The sequence below is a fragment of the Apium graveolens genome, chromosome 4 (genome assembly GCF_009905375.1).
Source record: "Apium graveolens cultivar Ventura chromosome 4, ASM990537v1, whole genome shotgun sequence".
Lineage (NCBI taxonomy): Eukaryota > Viridiplantae > Streptophyta > Magnoliopsida > Apiales > Apiaceae > Apium > Apium graveolens.
In genome coordinates this window covers 211303189-211316137 of record NC_133650.1, presented here as the reverse complement: position 1 = coordinate 211316137, position 12949 = coordinate 211303189, and positions in this window count along the sequence as shown.

The following is a 12949-nucleotide window of genomic DNA, read 5'->3' as shown; positions in this document are numbered from 1 at the left end:
TGTGGTTCTCATATCTGCAATTTGTTGCAGGGACCAAGGAGAAGTAGGACTCTTGAGGAAGATGAGGTGATTCTACTGATGGAAATGGAGCAAGAGTTGCTGCTGAAGATGTAGAATAATTTCATTTACATATGCCTACGGGCAAGACTATTGTTTTAAATAATTGTTATTTTGTTCCCTCGATTGTGAGGAATATTATTCCCATGTTAGACTTGGCTGGATTTTTCATTTATTATTGAGAATAATGAATGATTTATTCTTAGAGATAATATTCTTTATGGACGTGGTGCTTTAAATAATGGTCTGTATATATGTGACATAGTTTACTTCAGATTGAACAAACTAATAAAAGAAAAGGGATGATGAAAATCTCACTTTATAGTGGCACTGCAGTCTCCATTTAGTGGACATGGAGAGAAAGCTACAGATTTGCTAGGATTGGTACACACAGATGTATGTGGACCAATGTCTAAGCAAGCCATGGGTGGATTTTCATACTTCATTACTTTCATAGATGATAGATCTAGATTCGGATATGTGTTTGATGAAACACAAGTCTGAGGCCTTTGAAAAGTTCAAAGAATATAAGTATGAAGTGGAGAAACAACCAAACATAGTATTATAACTCTTCGATCAGATCGAGGTGGTAAATACTTTAATGGAGTGTTTCTAGATTATCTCTAAGTAAATTGTATAGTCTCCCACTGGACTCCTTCAGATTGGTATCTGAAAGGAGAAATCGAACTTTGTTAGACATAGTTCGGTCCATGATGAGCTATGCAAATCTTCCAGTATTCCTATGGGGTTATGCATTGGAAACCTCAGCATATTTACTGAATAAGGTGCTTTCCAAATCTGTTCCTCAAACTCCGTATGAGATATGGAAAGTAAGGAAACCGAGTCTTAAACACGTTAAGATTTGGGGATGTCCAGCTTATGTCAAGAAAGTTGACCCAGATAAGCTGGAATATCGATCCGTGAAATGTAGTTTTGTGGGATATCCTAAAGAAACTTTAGGGTATTACTTTTGCACCGATCATCGGGTGTTTTGTCTCCAGACATGCTACCTTCTTGGAAAAGGAGTTTATCCTTGAAGGAAACAGTGGGAGCAAAATTGAACTTGTTGAAGTTCAAGAAGCACAAACTACTACGGATCAAGTGGAAACACCTATTCTGACTGAACAACCTTTTGTAGAACAAGCCATAGATCAGGGAGAGTGTCTCGCCAACCTGAGAGGTATTATGGGCTTGTCATTGAGAATGACAATGAGTTGTCAATCATTTGATGATGACGACCCTGTGACCTATAATGAGGCTATGAGTAGTGTTGACTCAGAGAAATGGCATAGTGCCATGAAATCCAGAATGGAATCTATGTATACGGTATACAAAAGATAGATTATAGTAGATGGCCAGGTGGAGACCTATAAGGCCAGGCTTTTGGGAAAAGGATTCAAACAAAGGCAATGGATTGACTTTGATTAAACTTTTTACATGTAGCCCTGTTAAAATCAGTTCGGATTTTGCTTGCGATTAATGTGGTTTAAAGCAAGCTTCTCGAAAGATGGAACATTTGTTTTGATGAGATAATCAAAGAGTTTGATTTTATCAAAAACGTAGATGAACCATGCGTCTACAAAAGGGTTAGTGGGAGCGCGGTAACATTTCTTATATTGTATTGAATTAGAGTTGACACACATAACAACATAGCAGACCCACTCACAAAGCTACTTTATGAAAGTCACTTTGATCGTCAAGATGGGTATTAGATACCAGAGTGATTGGCTTTAGTACAAGTGGGAGATTGAAAGGAATATGTCCTAAGTCCAATCAGGTATTAGGATTTAGGAATAACTCTTTATGTAATCTGTTTTGATTTCATTGATATTAATAAAGACTTGTTTTGTTTTTATTACGGGCTCTATCTATTTAAGTGTTTAAATAAGATATACCATAGTTTAGAGTAAAGCTTTTTATGGATTATGATGAGATCATAATAATGAGACCTAAAAAGATGATAACTCTAAACTTAAATAGTTCCTGGTCATAGGATTACTAACTGGTAATTAATAATCCGCAAAGATCGGTACATACTATGCTTGCTTCATTATGAAGGATGTCTGTTCTCATAGACATTTGTGTGGTGACACTATAGCTAGTATGTAGGTGCTTATTATAGAATAAGTTCACTGAACATGACTCGCCTAGCTGAACAACTGATGGAGTTCACTCACGTGTCAGCAGTTGTTCGCTTAGTGATAGTTGTACAAGTATACTTAGACTTGAGGTCATCATAGTCATCTTGTGTATACTGAACTATGCTTTGGTTTAGTTCTTAGTCTCCAGGGACAATTATTAGGGCTCTTCTGGGTATAGGAATTTGTACACGAAGATAGTGTATGATCAATAAAGGATCTACCCCTTCCAGTGAAGGAAGTGAATGTTCAAGGCTGATCCAATTATGCTAGTTCAGGAATCTCTGGCCAGAGTGAATGAAATTAGAAAGGAGTTTCTAATTTGCATAGAACTACGCATAATGAATGGTAAGCAAGTGATTAAATTACATAGGCTTGACACGAGATCCATGCCTTGTATTTAATCGGGACATTGTAGGGTAGAAAGAGTTTATTGTACGGTAACTATTCACTGACAGGTTCTTGGTATTCTAAGCAGTGAATTCATATTATCCGGATAGTCGCGATATGTTGAGAAGCATCACTCACGATGTAGAATAAATGTGATTAATTAATTAATCATATTTAATAAATTGGAGAATTTATATAAATAATGATAAAATAGTTTTATTATTATTTATTTCTACAACCGGCTTAATATTGAACCTACAGGGTCACACCACAAAAAGAGAATGATTTTATGGTGGAGGAATTAATTAATAATGGCTAATAATTATTTATTTGTGAAATAAATAATTAATTGGCAAATTTAATAATTGATTAAATGAGATTTAATTGATTATAAATTAATTAAGAAAAGTTCTTAATATTATTAATTAAGGATTTAATTTTTGGAAATTAAATCAAGAGAGAGAATTATTTCTAAAGTGTTTAGAAAAAGAATTAATAATTAAAAGGTGTTTTAATTATTAATGAGAATAATAAATGGAATAATAATAATAATATTTATGGGAAAATTTCAGCTGAGATTTTGCCTCAAAATACACTATTATAGACCATATTTTATTCTAACCCAAAAAACCCAAAAGTTTTAGAAAACCAAATTCTCTCCACCTTCTCCTCCTCCTAAAAGTCGTTTTCTTGGTGGATACCGGTGGAGTGCTTCACACTTGAGGAGCAACTGCTAAGGATCTCTGATCGTTGTCTCCGAATTAATTTTAAAAGGTTAGATTCGATCCCTCGAATTTTTATTCACGATTTATATGCTTTTATTTGGATTTTGTGTGTGTAAAAGTGTTTTTCCATGCCCCGCTGTGTTTAAAAATCCAACAATGGTATCAGAGCATAGGCTGTATGCATATAGATCTGTGGTAAAAATTTCAAAATTTTATATGCTTGTATGAATTAATTATGATTTTTACAAGTTATATTATGGATTAATTTTGTCTGATGAGAAATCATTTCTCAGAATAATTTTGAGTGTTGATCTGGGTTCTACAAGTGTTGTAGATCGTCTGGGTATTTTTTTCATAATTTTGTGATGTATAGATTTTTTATTATGAATTTTTGAAGTTGTATCTATTAAATTCGTAATTAAAAATTATATAGTATATATATATGTTTGTATTGTCTGCTGTGTGTTTTTCTGTGTTGCACGGAATTAAAGACAAAGCAAAGCAATTAAAGATCAGACGGCGGCACGGTGTCCAATGAGAGGAGAGAGAAGATGGCGACGTTCGAAAACAGGCGAAGGACCGCGCGTCGACCACGCGCGCGTAGGGCTCACGCGCTGGCGTGCCACGCGCGGCGCGTGGAACACACGCGCTGGTGACGTCATGCTGACGTCATGCTGACGTCATCAGATGACGTCATGCTGACGTCAGCATAGGAGTTAGGGCGCGTGGGGGCGTGGGGCGCGTGAAGCGCGTGGTTGGTTGTCAGACACGCGCCTGACAGCGCGTGTGCGCGTGTCGGGGCGTGGGGAAGCTTGTTTCGGTGCGTGCGGGCGCGTGGAAGCTCAGAATGGGGTGATTTTGGTGCCGTTGGATTCGTCTTTTCGAGACGTTTCTAATGGTATATTATATGATATTTTATGAAATTGTTTCGAACTGTTTATAGCTAACAGAAGTGTTTTTAAGCTGTTTTTAACTGTTTAAATTGCTTTTAAATGCTTCATGTGATACATAGAGATGTATAATGCTTAGACGAATGTGCTAGATGATGTAACATGCCTACCTTGATGTTTATTGATGTTTATATATGTGATATATGCTTAGTTTATCATGCGATGATAGATTTAGGTGAACTTGAATGAACATAAGGCGTTTGTTAGACAACCTAGTATAGTGAAATTGTTTCATAACCTTAATAATAATATTATGAATACAATCATGAGATTCTTGTGTTTGTGAAACACGTAATTGAATATGAATTTTCGATATGAGAGAAAAGATGATTCTGTCAACAACCGATTTCTATCTGTAAGAAAGGGTTATTAAGTGACGCCTCTTGACAATGCTCCACCCGATCTGGGAATCGTCTGATTATTGATTATTGATTTGAAATATTTAATTTAAAAGGAAGAATCTCTTTATAATATGATTATGATTGTAACGTAATATAATCCCTCTAAAATTAAATAATATCAGGTAGTAATTGGCCAATGATACAACGGGCTTGTGTCGGTTATAGCCTTCCAACATGATAGAAAAGTAGTTCTTATTTTTGAATCATTGTCGGTTCGTGCTACAGCCGAGGGCTTTGATTTCGAAATAAGAAATACTTGTCTATTACATAGAGATGTGTACATTGAATAAGAATCTAATGGTCGGTACGTGCTACAGCTGTGGGCCTTTGGGGACTGATTCAACTGTACGGAATGTTGGGTTAGACTTGACTTAGAATATTGAGTTTGTCGTGCTACAGCCGAGACTCAATTATTCAAGAGGCTAAAGTTTGATTAGGGAATAACATGAGATTTAATTGACAAGAGTTGTCTGCCTATTGAACATTGCATGGCGGTTCGTGCTACAGCCGGGGTTGTGTAATGGAATGTAGGATCCCTATTCCCACTAGCATTATGAATGTTTAATTTTTCACATAGGGGGTTGAATAAATTAGGAAAACTAGTGGGAGCCACTTATGAATAAAGACCCGATTCATATAGTATTTTGAAATGAAATCGAATATTTGCTAAGTGTTGTTATGTGTTTATCATTTACAGATTTACTTTGTACGTTATGTCTTCTGCACTATCACTTAGGAGCATACTGGATGCTCACAAATTGACTGGTCCTAATTATGCTGACTGGCTTCGAAACTTGAGAATTGTTCTCAGGATTGAGAAGCTGGAATACGTGATTGACTCACCTAAGCCTGCTGAACCTGCTAGTGATGCACATAATGATGAACATGTTGTGTATTGTAAGTGGATAGATGATGCAAATGTTGCTCAATGCATCATGCTAGCTTCCATGAACATTGAGCTACAGAAGCAACATGAGCATATGGATGCTCACACTATCCTCATGCATCTACAAGAGTTGTATGATATGGCGGGGAGGACAGCTCGATATGAGATATCGAAGGAGTTGTTCGGTTGTAGGATGTCTGAGGGATCATCTGTGAATGACCATGTACTTAAGATGATCAATTTGATTGAACGTCTTGGACAACTTGGTTTTGCCATGGATGGGGAGCTGAGCCAAGACTTGGTCTTGCAATCGCTTCCGAGTTCGTTCTCGCAGTTTGTTGTGAACTTTCACATGAATAAGTTGGATGTCAGCCTGCCTGAACTCCACAACATGTTGAAGACTGTGGAATCGAATTTTCCCCCTAAGAAGAGTTCTGTTCTTCTAATTGGTGAAGGTTCCAATCCTAAGAAAAGGAAGAGGAACCCTTCCAAGAAGAAGAAAGTAGCTGAGAAAACGCCGGTTCCACCAAAAGCTGAAGACCCGAAGAGCAAAGTTGTTTGCTTTCACTGTAACAAGGTGGGGCACTGGAAGAGGAATTGCAAGGTTTACCTTGCAGAATTGAAGAAGAAGGGTAGTGAGACTACCGCTTCTGATTCAGGTATGTTCATGATAAAAGTGAATATGTCATTTCTACTTGGGTATTAGATACCGCCTGTGGTTCTCATATCTGCAATTTGTTGCAGGGACCAAGGAGAAGTAGGACTCTTGAGGAAGAGGAGGTGATTCTACTGATGGAAATGGAGCAAGAGTTGCTGCTGAAGATGTAGAATAATTTCATTTACATATGCCTACGGGCAAGACTATTGTTTTAAATAATTGTTATTTTGTTCCCTCGATTGTGAGGAATATTATTCCCATGTTAGACTTGGCTGGATTTTTCATTTATTATTGAGAATAATGAATGATTTATTCTTAGAGATAATATTCTTTATGGACGTGGTGCTTTAAATAATGGTCTGTATATATGTGACATAATTTACTTCAGATTGAACAAACTAATAAAAGAAAAGGGATGATAAAAATCTCACTTTATAGTGGCACTGCAGTCTCCATTTAGTGGACATGGAGAGAGGGCTGCAGATTTGCTAGGATTGGTACACACAGATGTATGTGGACCAATGTCTAAGCAAGCCATGGGTGGATTTTCATACTTCATTACTTTCATAGATGATAGATCTAGATTCGGATATGTGTTTGATGAAACACAAGTCTGAGGCCTTTGAAAAGTTCAAAGAATATAAGTATGAAGTGGAGAAACAACCAAACATAGTATTATAACTCTTCGATCAGATCGAGGTGGTAAATACTTTAATGGAGTGTTTCTAGATTATCTCTAAGTAAATTGTATAGTCTCCCACTGGACTCCTTCAGATTGGTATCTGAAAGGAGAAATCGAACTTTGTTAGACATAGTTCGGTCCATGATGAGCTATGCAAATCTTCCAGTATTCCTATGGGGTTATGCATTGGAAACCTCAGCATATTTACTGAATAAGGTGCTTTCCAAATCTGTTCCTCAAACTCCGTATGAGATATGGAAAGTAAGGAAACCGAGTCTTAAACACGTTAAGATTTGGGGATGTCCAGCTTATGTCAAGAAAGTTGACCCAGATAAGCTGGAATATCGATCCGTAAAATGTAGTTTTGTGGGATATCCTAAAGAAACTTTAGGGTATTACTTTTGCACCGATCATCGGGTGTTTTGTCTCCAGACATGCTACCTTCTTGGAAAAGGAGTTTATCCTTGAAGGAAACAGTGGGAGCAAAATTGAACTTGTTGAAGTTCAAGAAGCACAAACTACTACGGATCAAGTGGAAACACCTGTTCTGACTGAACAACCTTTTGTAGAATAAGCCATAGATCAGGGAGAGTGTCTCGCCAACCTGAGAGGTATTATGGCCTTGTCATTGAGAATGACAATGAGTTGTCAATCATTTGATGATGACGACCTTGTGACCTATAATGAGGCTATGAGTAGTGTTGACTCAGAGAAATGGCATAGTGCCATGAAATCCAGAATGGAATCTATGTATACGGTATACAAAAGATAGATTATAGCAGATGGCCAGGTGGAGACCTATAAGGCCAGGCTTTTGGGAAAAGGATTCAAACAAAGGCAATGGATTGACTTTGATGAAACTTTTTACATGTAGCCCTGTTAAAATCAGTTCGGATTTTGCTTGCGATTAATGTGGTTTAAAGCAAGCTTCTCGAAAGATGGAACATTTGTTTTGATGAGATAATCAAAGAGTTTGATTTTATCAAAAACGTAGATGAACCATGCGTCTACAAAAGGGTTAGTGGGAGCGCGGTAACATTTCTTATATTGTATTGAATTAGAGTTGACACACATAACAATATAGCAGACCCACTCAAAAAGCTACTTTATGAAAGTCACTTTGATCGTCAAGATGGGTATTAGATACCAGAGTGATTGGCTTCAGTACAAGTGGGAGATTGAAAGGAATATGTCCTAAGTCCAATCAGGTATTAGGATTTAGGAATAACTCTTTATGTAATCTATTTTGATTTCATTGATATTAATAAAGACTTGTTTTTATTTTTATTACGGGCTCTATCTATTTAAGTGTTTAAATAAGATATACCATAGTTTAGAGTAAAGCTTTTTATGGATTATGATGAGATCATAATAATGAGACCTAAAAAGATGATAACTCTAAACTTAAATAGTTCCTGGTCGTAGGATTACTAACTGGTAATTAATAATCCGCAAAGATCGGTACATACTATGCTTGCTTCATTATGAAGGATGTCTGTTCTCATAGACATTTGTGTGGTGACACTATAGCTAGTATGTAGGTGCTTATTATAGAATAAGTTCACTGAACATGACTCGCCTAGCTGAACAACTGATGGAGTTCACTCACGTGTCAGCAGTTGTTCGCTTAGTGATAGTTGTACAAGTATCCTTAGACTTGAGGTCATCATAGTCATCTTGTGTATACTGAACTATGCTTTGGTTTAGTTCTTAGTCTCCAGGGACAATTATTAGGGCTCTTCTGGGTATAGGAATTTGTACACGAAGATAGTGTATGATCAATAAAGGATCTACCCCTTCCAGTGAAGGAAGTGAATGTTCAAGGCTGATCCAATTATGCTAGTTCAGGAATCTCTGGCCAGAGTGAATGAAATTAGAAAGGAGTTTCTAATTTGCATAGAACTACGCATAATGAATGGTAAGCAAGTGATTAAATTACATAGGCTTGACACGAGATCCATGCCTTGTATTTAATCGGGACATTGTAGGGTAGAAGGAGTTTATTGTACGGTAACTATTCACTGACAGGTTCTTGGTATTCTAAGCAGTGAATTCATATTATCCGGATAGTCGCGATATGTTGAGAAGCATCACTCACGATGTAGAATAAATGTGATTAATTAATTAATCATATTTAATAAATTGGAGAATTTATATAAATAATGATAAAATAGGTTTATTATTATTTATTTCTACAACCGGCTTAATATTGAACCTACAGGGTCACACCACAAAAAGAGAATGATTTTATGGTGGAGGAATTAATTAATAATGGCTAATAATTATTTATTTGTGAAATAAATAATTAATTGGCAAATTTAATAATTGATTAAATGAGATTTAATTGATTATAAATTAATTAAGAAAAGTTCTTAATATTATTAATTAAGGATTTAATTTTTGGAAATTAAATCAAGAGAGAGAATTATTTCTAAAGTGTTTAGAAAAAGATTAATAATTAAAAGGTGTTTTAATTATTAATGAGAATAATAAATGGGATAATAATAATAATATTTATGGGAAAATTTCAGCTGAAAATTTTGCCTATAAATACACTATTATAGACCATATTTTATTCTAACCCAAAAAACCCAAAAGTTTTAGAAAACCAAATTCTCTCCACCTCCTCCTCCTCCTAAAAGTCATTTTCTTGGTGGATACCGGTGGAGTGCTTCACACTTGAGGAGCAACTGCTAAGGATCTCTGATCGTTGTCTCCGAATTAATTTTAAAAGGTTAGATTCGATCTCTCGAATTTTTATTCACGATTTATATGCTTTTATTTGGATTTTGTGTGTGTAAAAGTGTTTTTCCATGCCCCGCTGCGTTTAAAAATCCAACAGAGACTAAGAACTAAACCAAAGCATAGTTCAGTGTACACAAGATGACTATGATGACCTCAAGTCTAAGGATACTTGTACAACTATCACTATGTGAACAACTGCTGACACGTGAGTGAACTCCATCAGTTGTTCAGCTGTGCGAGTCATGTTCAGTGAACTTATTCTATAATAAGCACCTACATACTAGCTATAGTGTCACCACATAAATATCTATGAGAACAGACATCCTTCAAAATGAAGCAAACATAGTATGTACCGATCTTTGCGGATTATTAATTACCAGTTAGTAATCCTATGACCAGGAACTATTTAAGTTTAGAGTTATCATCTTTTAGGTCTCACTATTATGATCTCATCACAATCCATAAAAGCTTTACTCTAAACTATGGTATATCTTATTTAAACACTTAAATAGATAGAGCCCGTAATAAAAACAAAACAAGTCTTTTATTAATATCAATGAAATTAAAACAGATTACATAAAAGTTATTCCTAAATCCTAATACATGATTGGACTTAGGACATATTCCTTTCAATCTCCCACTTGTACTAAAGCCAATCACTCTGGTATCTAATACCCATCTAGTCTTTATGACGATCAAAGTGACTTTCATAAAGTAGCTTTGTGAGTGGGTTTGCTATGTTATTATGTGTGTAAACTCTATTTCAATACAACACAAGAAATGTTATCGCGCTCCCACTAACCCTTTTGTAGACACATGGTTCATCTACATTTTTCATAAAATCAAACTCTTTGATTGTCTCATCAAAACGGATGTTCCATCTACGAGAAGCTTGCTTTAAACCACATATGGTTCGCAGCAACTTACACACTAGGTTTTCATTTCTCTTGGAAAGAAAACCATCTGGCTAATTGCGAGATCTCATAGTCGTAGTAATCAGCAATCGCAAGCAAAATTCGAACTGATTTTTACAGGGCTACAGGTAAAAGGTTTCATCAAAGTCAATCCATTGCCTTTGTTTGAATCCTCTTCCCAAAAGCCTGGCCTTAAAGGTCTCCACCTAGCCATCTGCTATAATCTATCTTTTGTATACCGTATACATAGATTCCATTCCGGATTTCATGGCACTATGCCATTTATCTGAGTCAACACTACTCATAGCCTCATTATAGGTCTTAGGGTCATCTTCATCAATGATTCACAACTCATTGTCATTCTCAATGACAAGGCCATAATACCTCTCAGGTTGGCGAGACACTCTCTCTGACCTATGAATGGGCTATTCCACAGAAGGTTGATCAGTCAGAACAGGTGTTTCCACTTGATCCGTAGTAGTTTGTGCTTCTTGAACTTCATCAAGTTCAATTTTGCTCCCACTGTTTCCTTCAAGGATAAACTCCTTTTCCAAGAAGGTAGCATGTCCGGAGACAAACACCCGATGATCGGTGTAAAAGTAATACCCTAAAGTCTCTTTAGGATATCCCACAAAACTATATTTTACGGATCGATATTCCAGCTTATCTGGGTCAACTTACTTGACATAAGCTGGACATCCTCAAATCTTAACGTGTTTAAGACTCGGTTTCCTTTCTTTCCATATCTCATACGGAGTTTGAGGAACAGATTTGGAAGGCACCTTATTCAGTAAATATGCTAAGGTTTCCAATGCATAACCCCATAGGAATACTGGAAGATTTGCATAGCTCATCATGGACCGAACTATGTCTAACAAAGTTCTATTTCTCCTTTCAGATACCAATCTGGAGGCGTCCACTGGGAGACTATACCATTTACTTTGAGATAATCCAGAAACTCTCCATTCAAGTATTCACCACCTCGATCTAATCGAAGAATTATAATACTATGTTTGGTTTGTTTCTCCACTTCATACTTATACTCTTTGAACTTTTCAAAGGCTTCAGGCATGTGTTTCATCAAACACATATCCGAATCTAGATCTATCGTCTATGAAAGTAATAAAGTACGAAAATCCTCCCATGGCTTGCGTAGACATTGGTCCACATACATCTGTGTGTACCAATCCTAGCAAATCTGCAGCCCTCTCTCCATGTCTACTAAATGGAGACTGCAGTGCCACAATGAAGTGAGACTTTCATCATCCCTTTTCTTTTATTAGTTTGTTCAATCTGAAATTTTTACCACAGATCTATATGCATACAACCTATGCTCTGATACCAATGTTGGATTTTAATCGCAGCGGAGGCATGGTAAAACACTTTTACACATATAAAATCCAAATAAAAGCATATAAATCGTGATTAAAACATATGAATCGATTACTAACCTTTAATAGCGATCCAAAAGCAACGATCGGAGATCCTTAGTAGCTGCTCCTCAAACGTGAAGCACTCCACCGGTATCCACCAAGAAAATGATGTTAAGGAGGAGGAGGAGGTGGAGAGAATTAGGTTTTCTAAAAACTTTTGGGTTCAGGTTAGAATAAAAATAGGGTTATAATAGTATATTTATAGGCAAAATTTTCAGCTGAAATTTTCCCATAAAATATTATTATTATTAACCCATTTATTATTCTCATTAATAATTAAAACACCTTTTAATTATTAATCCTTTTTCTAAACACTTTAGAAATAATTCTCTCTCTAGATTTAATTTCCAAAAATTAAATTCTTAATTAATAATATTAAGAACTTTTCTTAATTAATTTATAATCAATTAAATCTCATTTAATCAATTATTAAATTTGCTAATTAATTATTTATTTCATAAATTAATAATTATCTGCCATAATTAATTAATTCCTCCACCATTAAATCATTCTCTTTTTATGGTGTGACCCTGTAGGTTCAATATTAAGCCGGTAGTAGAAATAAATAATAATAAAACTATTTTATCATTATTTATATAAATTCTCTAATTTATTAAATATGATTAATTAATTATCATATTTATTCTACATCGTGAGGGATACTTCTCAGCATATCGTGACTATCCGGATAATACGAATTCACTGCTTAGAATACCTAGAACCTATTCAGTGAATAGTTACCGTACAATAAACTCCTTCTACCCTACAATGTCCTGATTAAATACAAGGCATGGATCTCGTGTCAAGCCTATCTAATTTAATCACTTGCTTACCATTTACTATGCTTAGTTCTATGCAAATTAGAAACTCCTTTCTAATTTCATTCACTCTGGCCAGAGATTCCTGAACTAGCATAAGTGGATCAGCCTTGAACATTCGCTTCCTTCACTGGAAGGGGTAGATCCTTTAT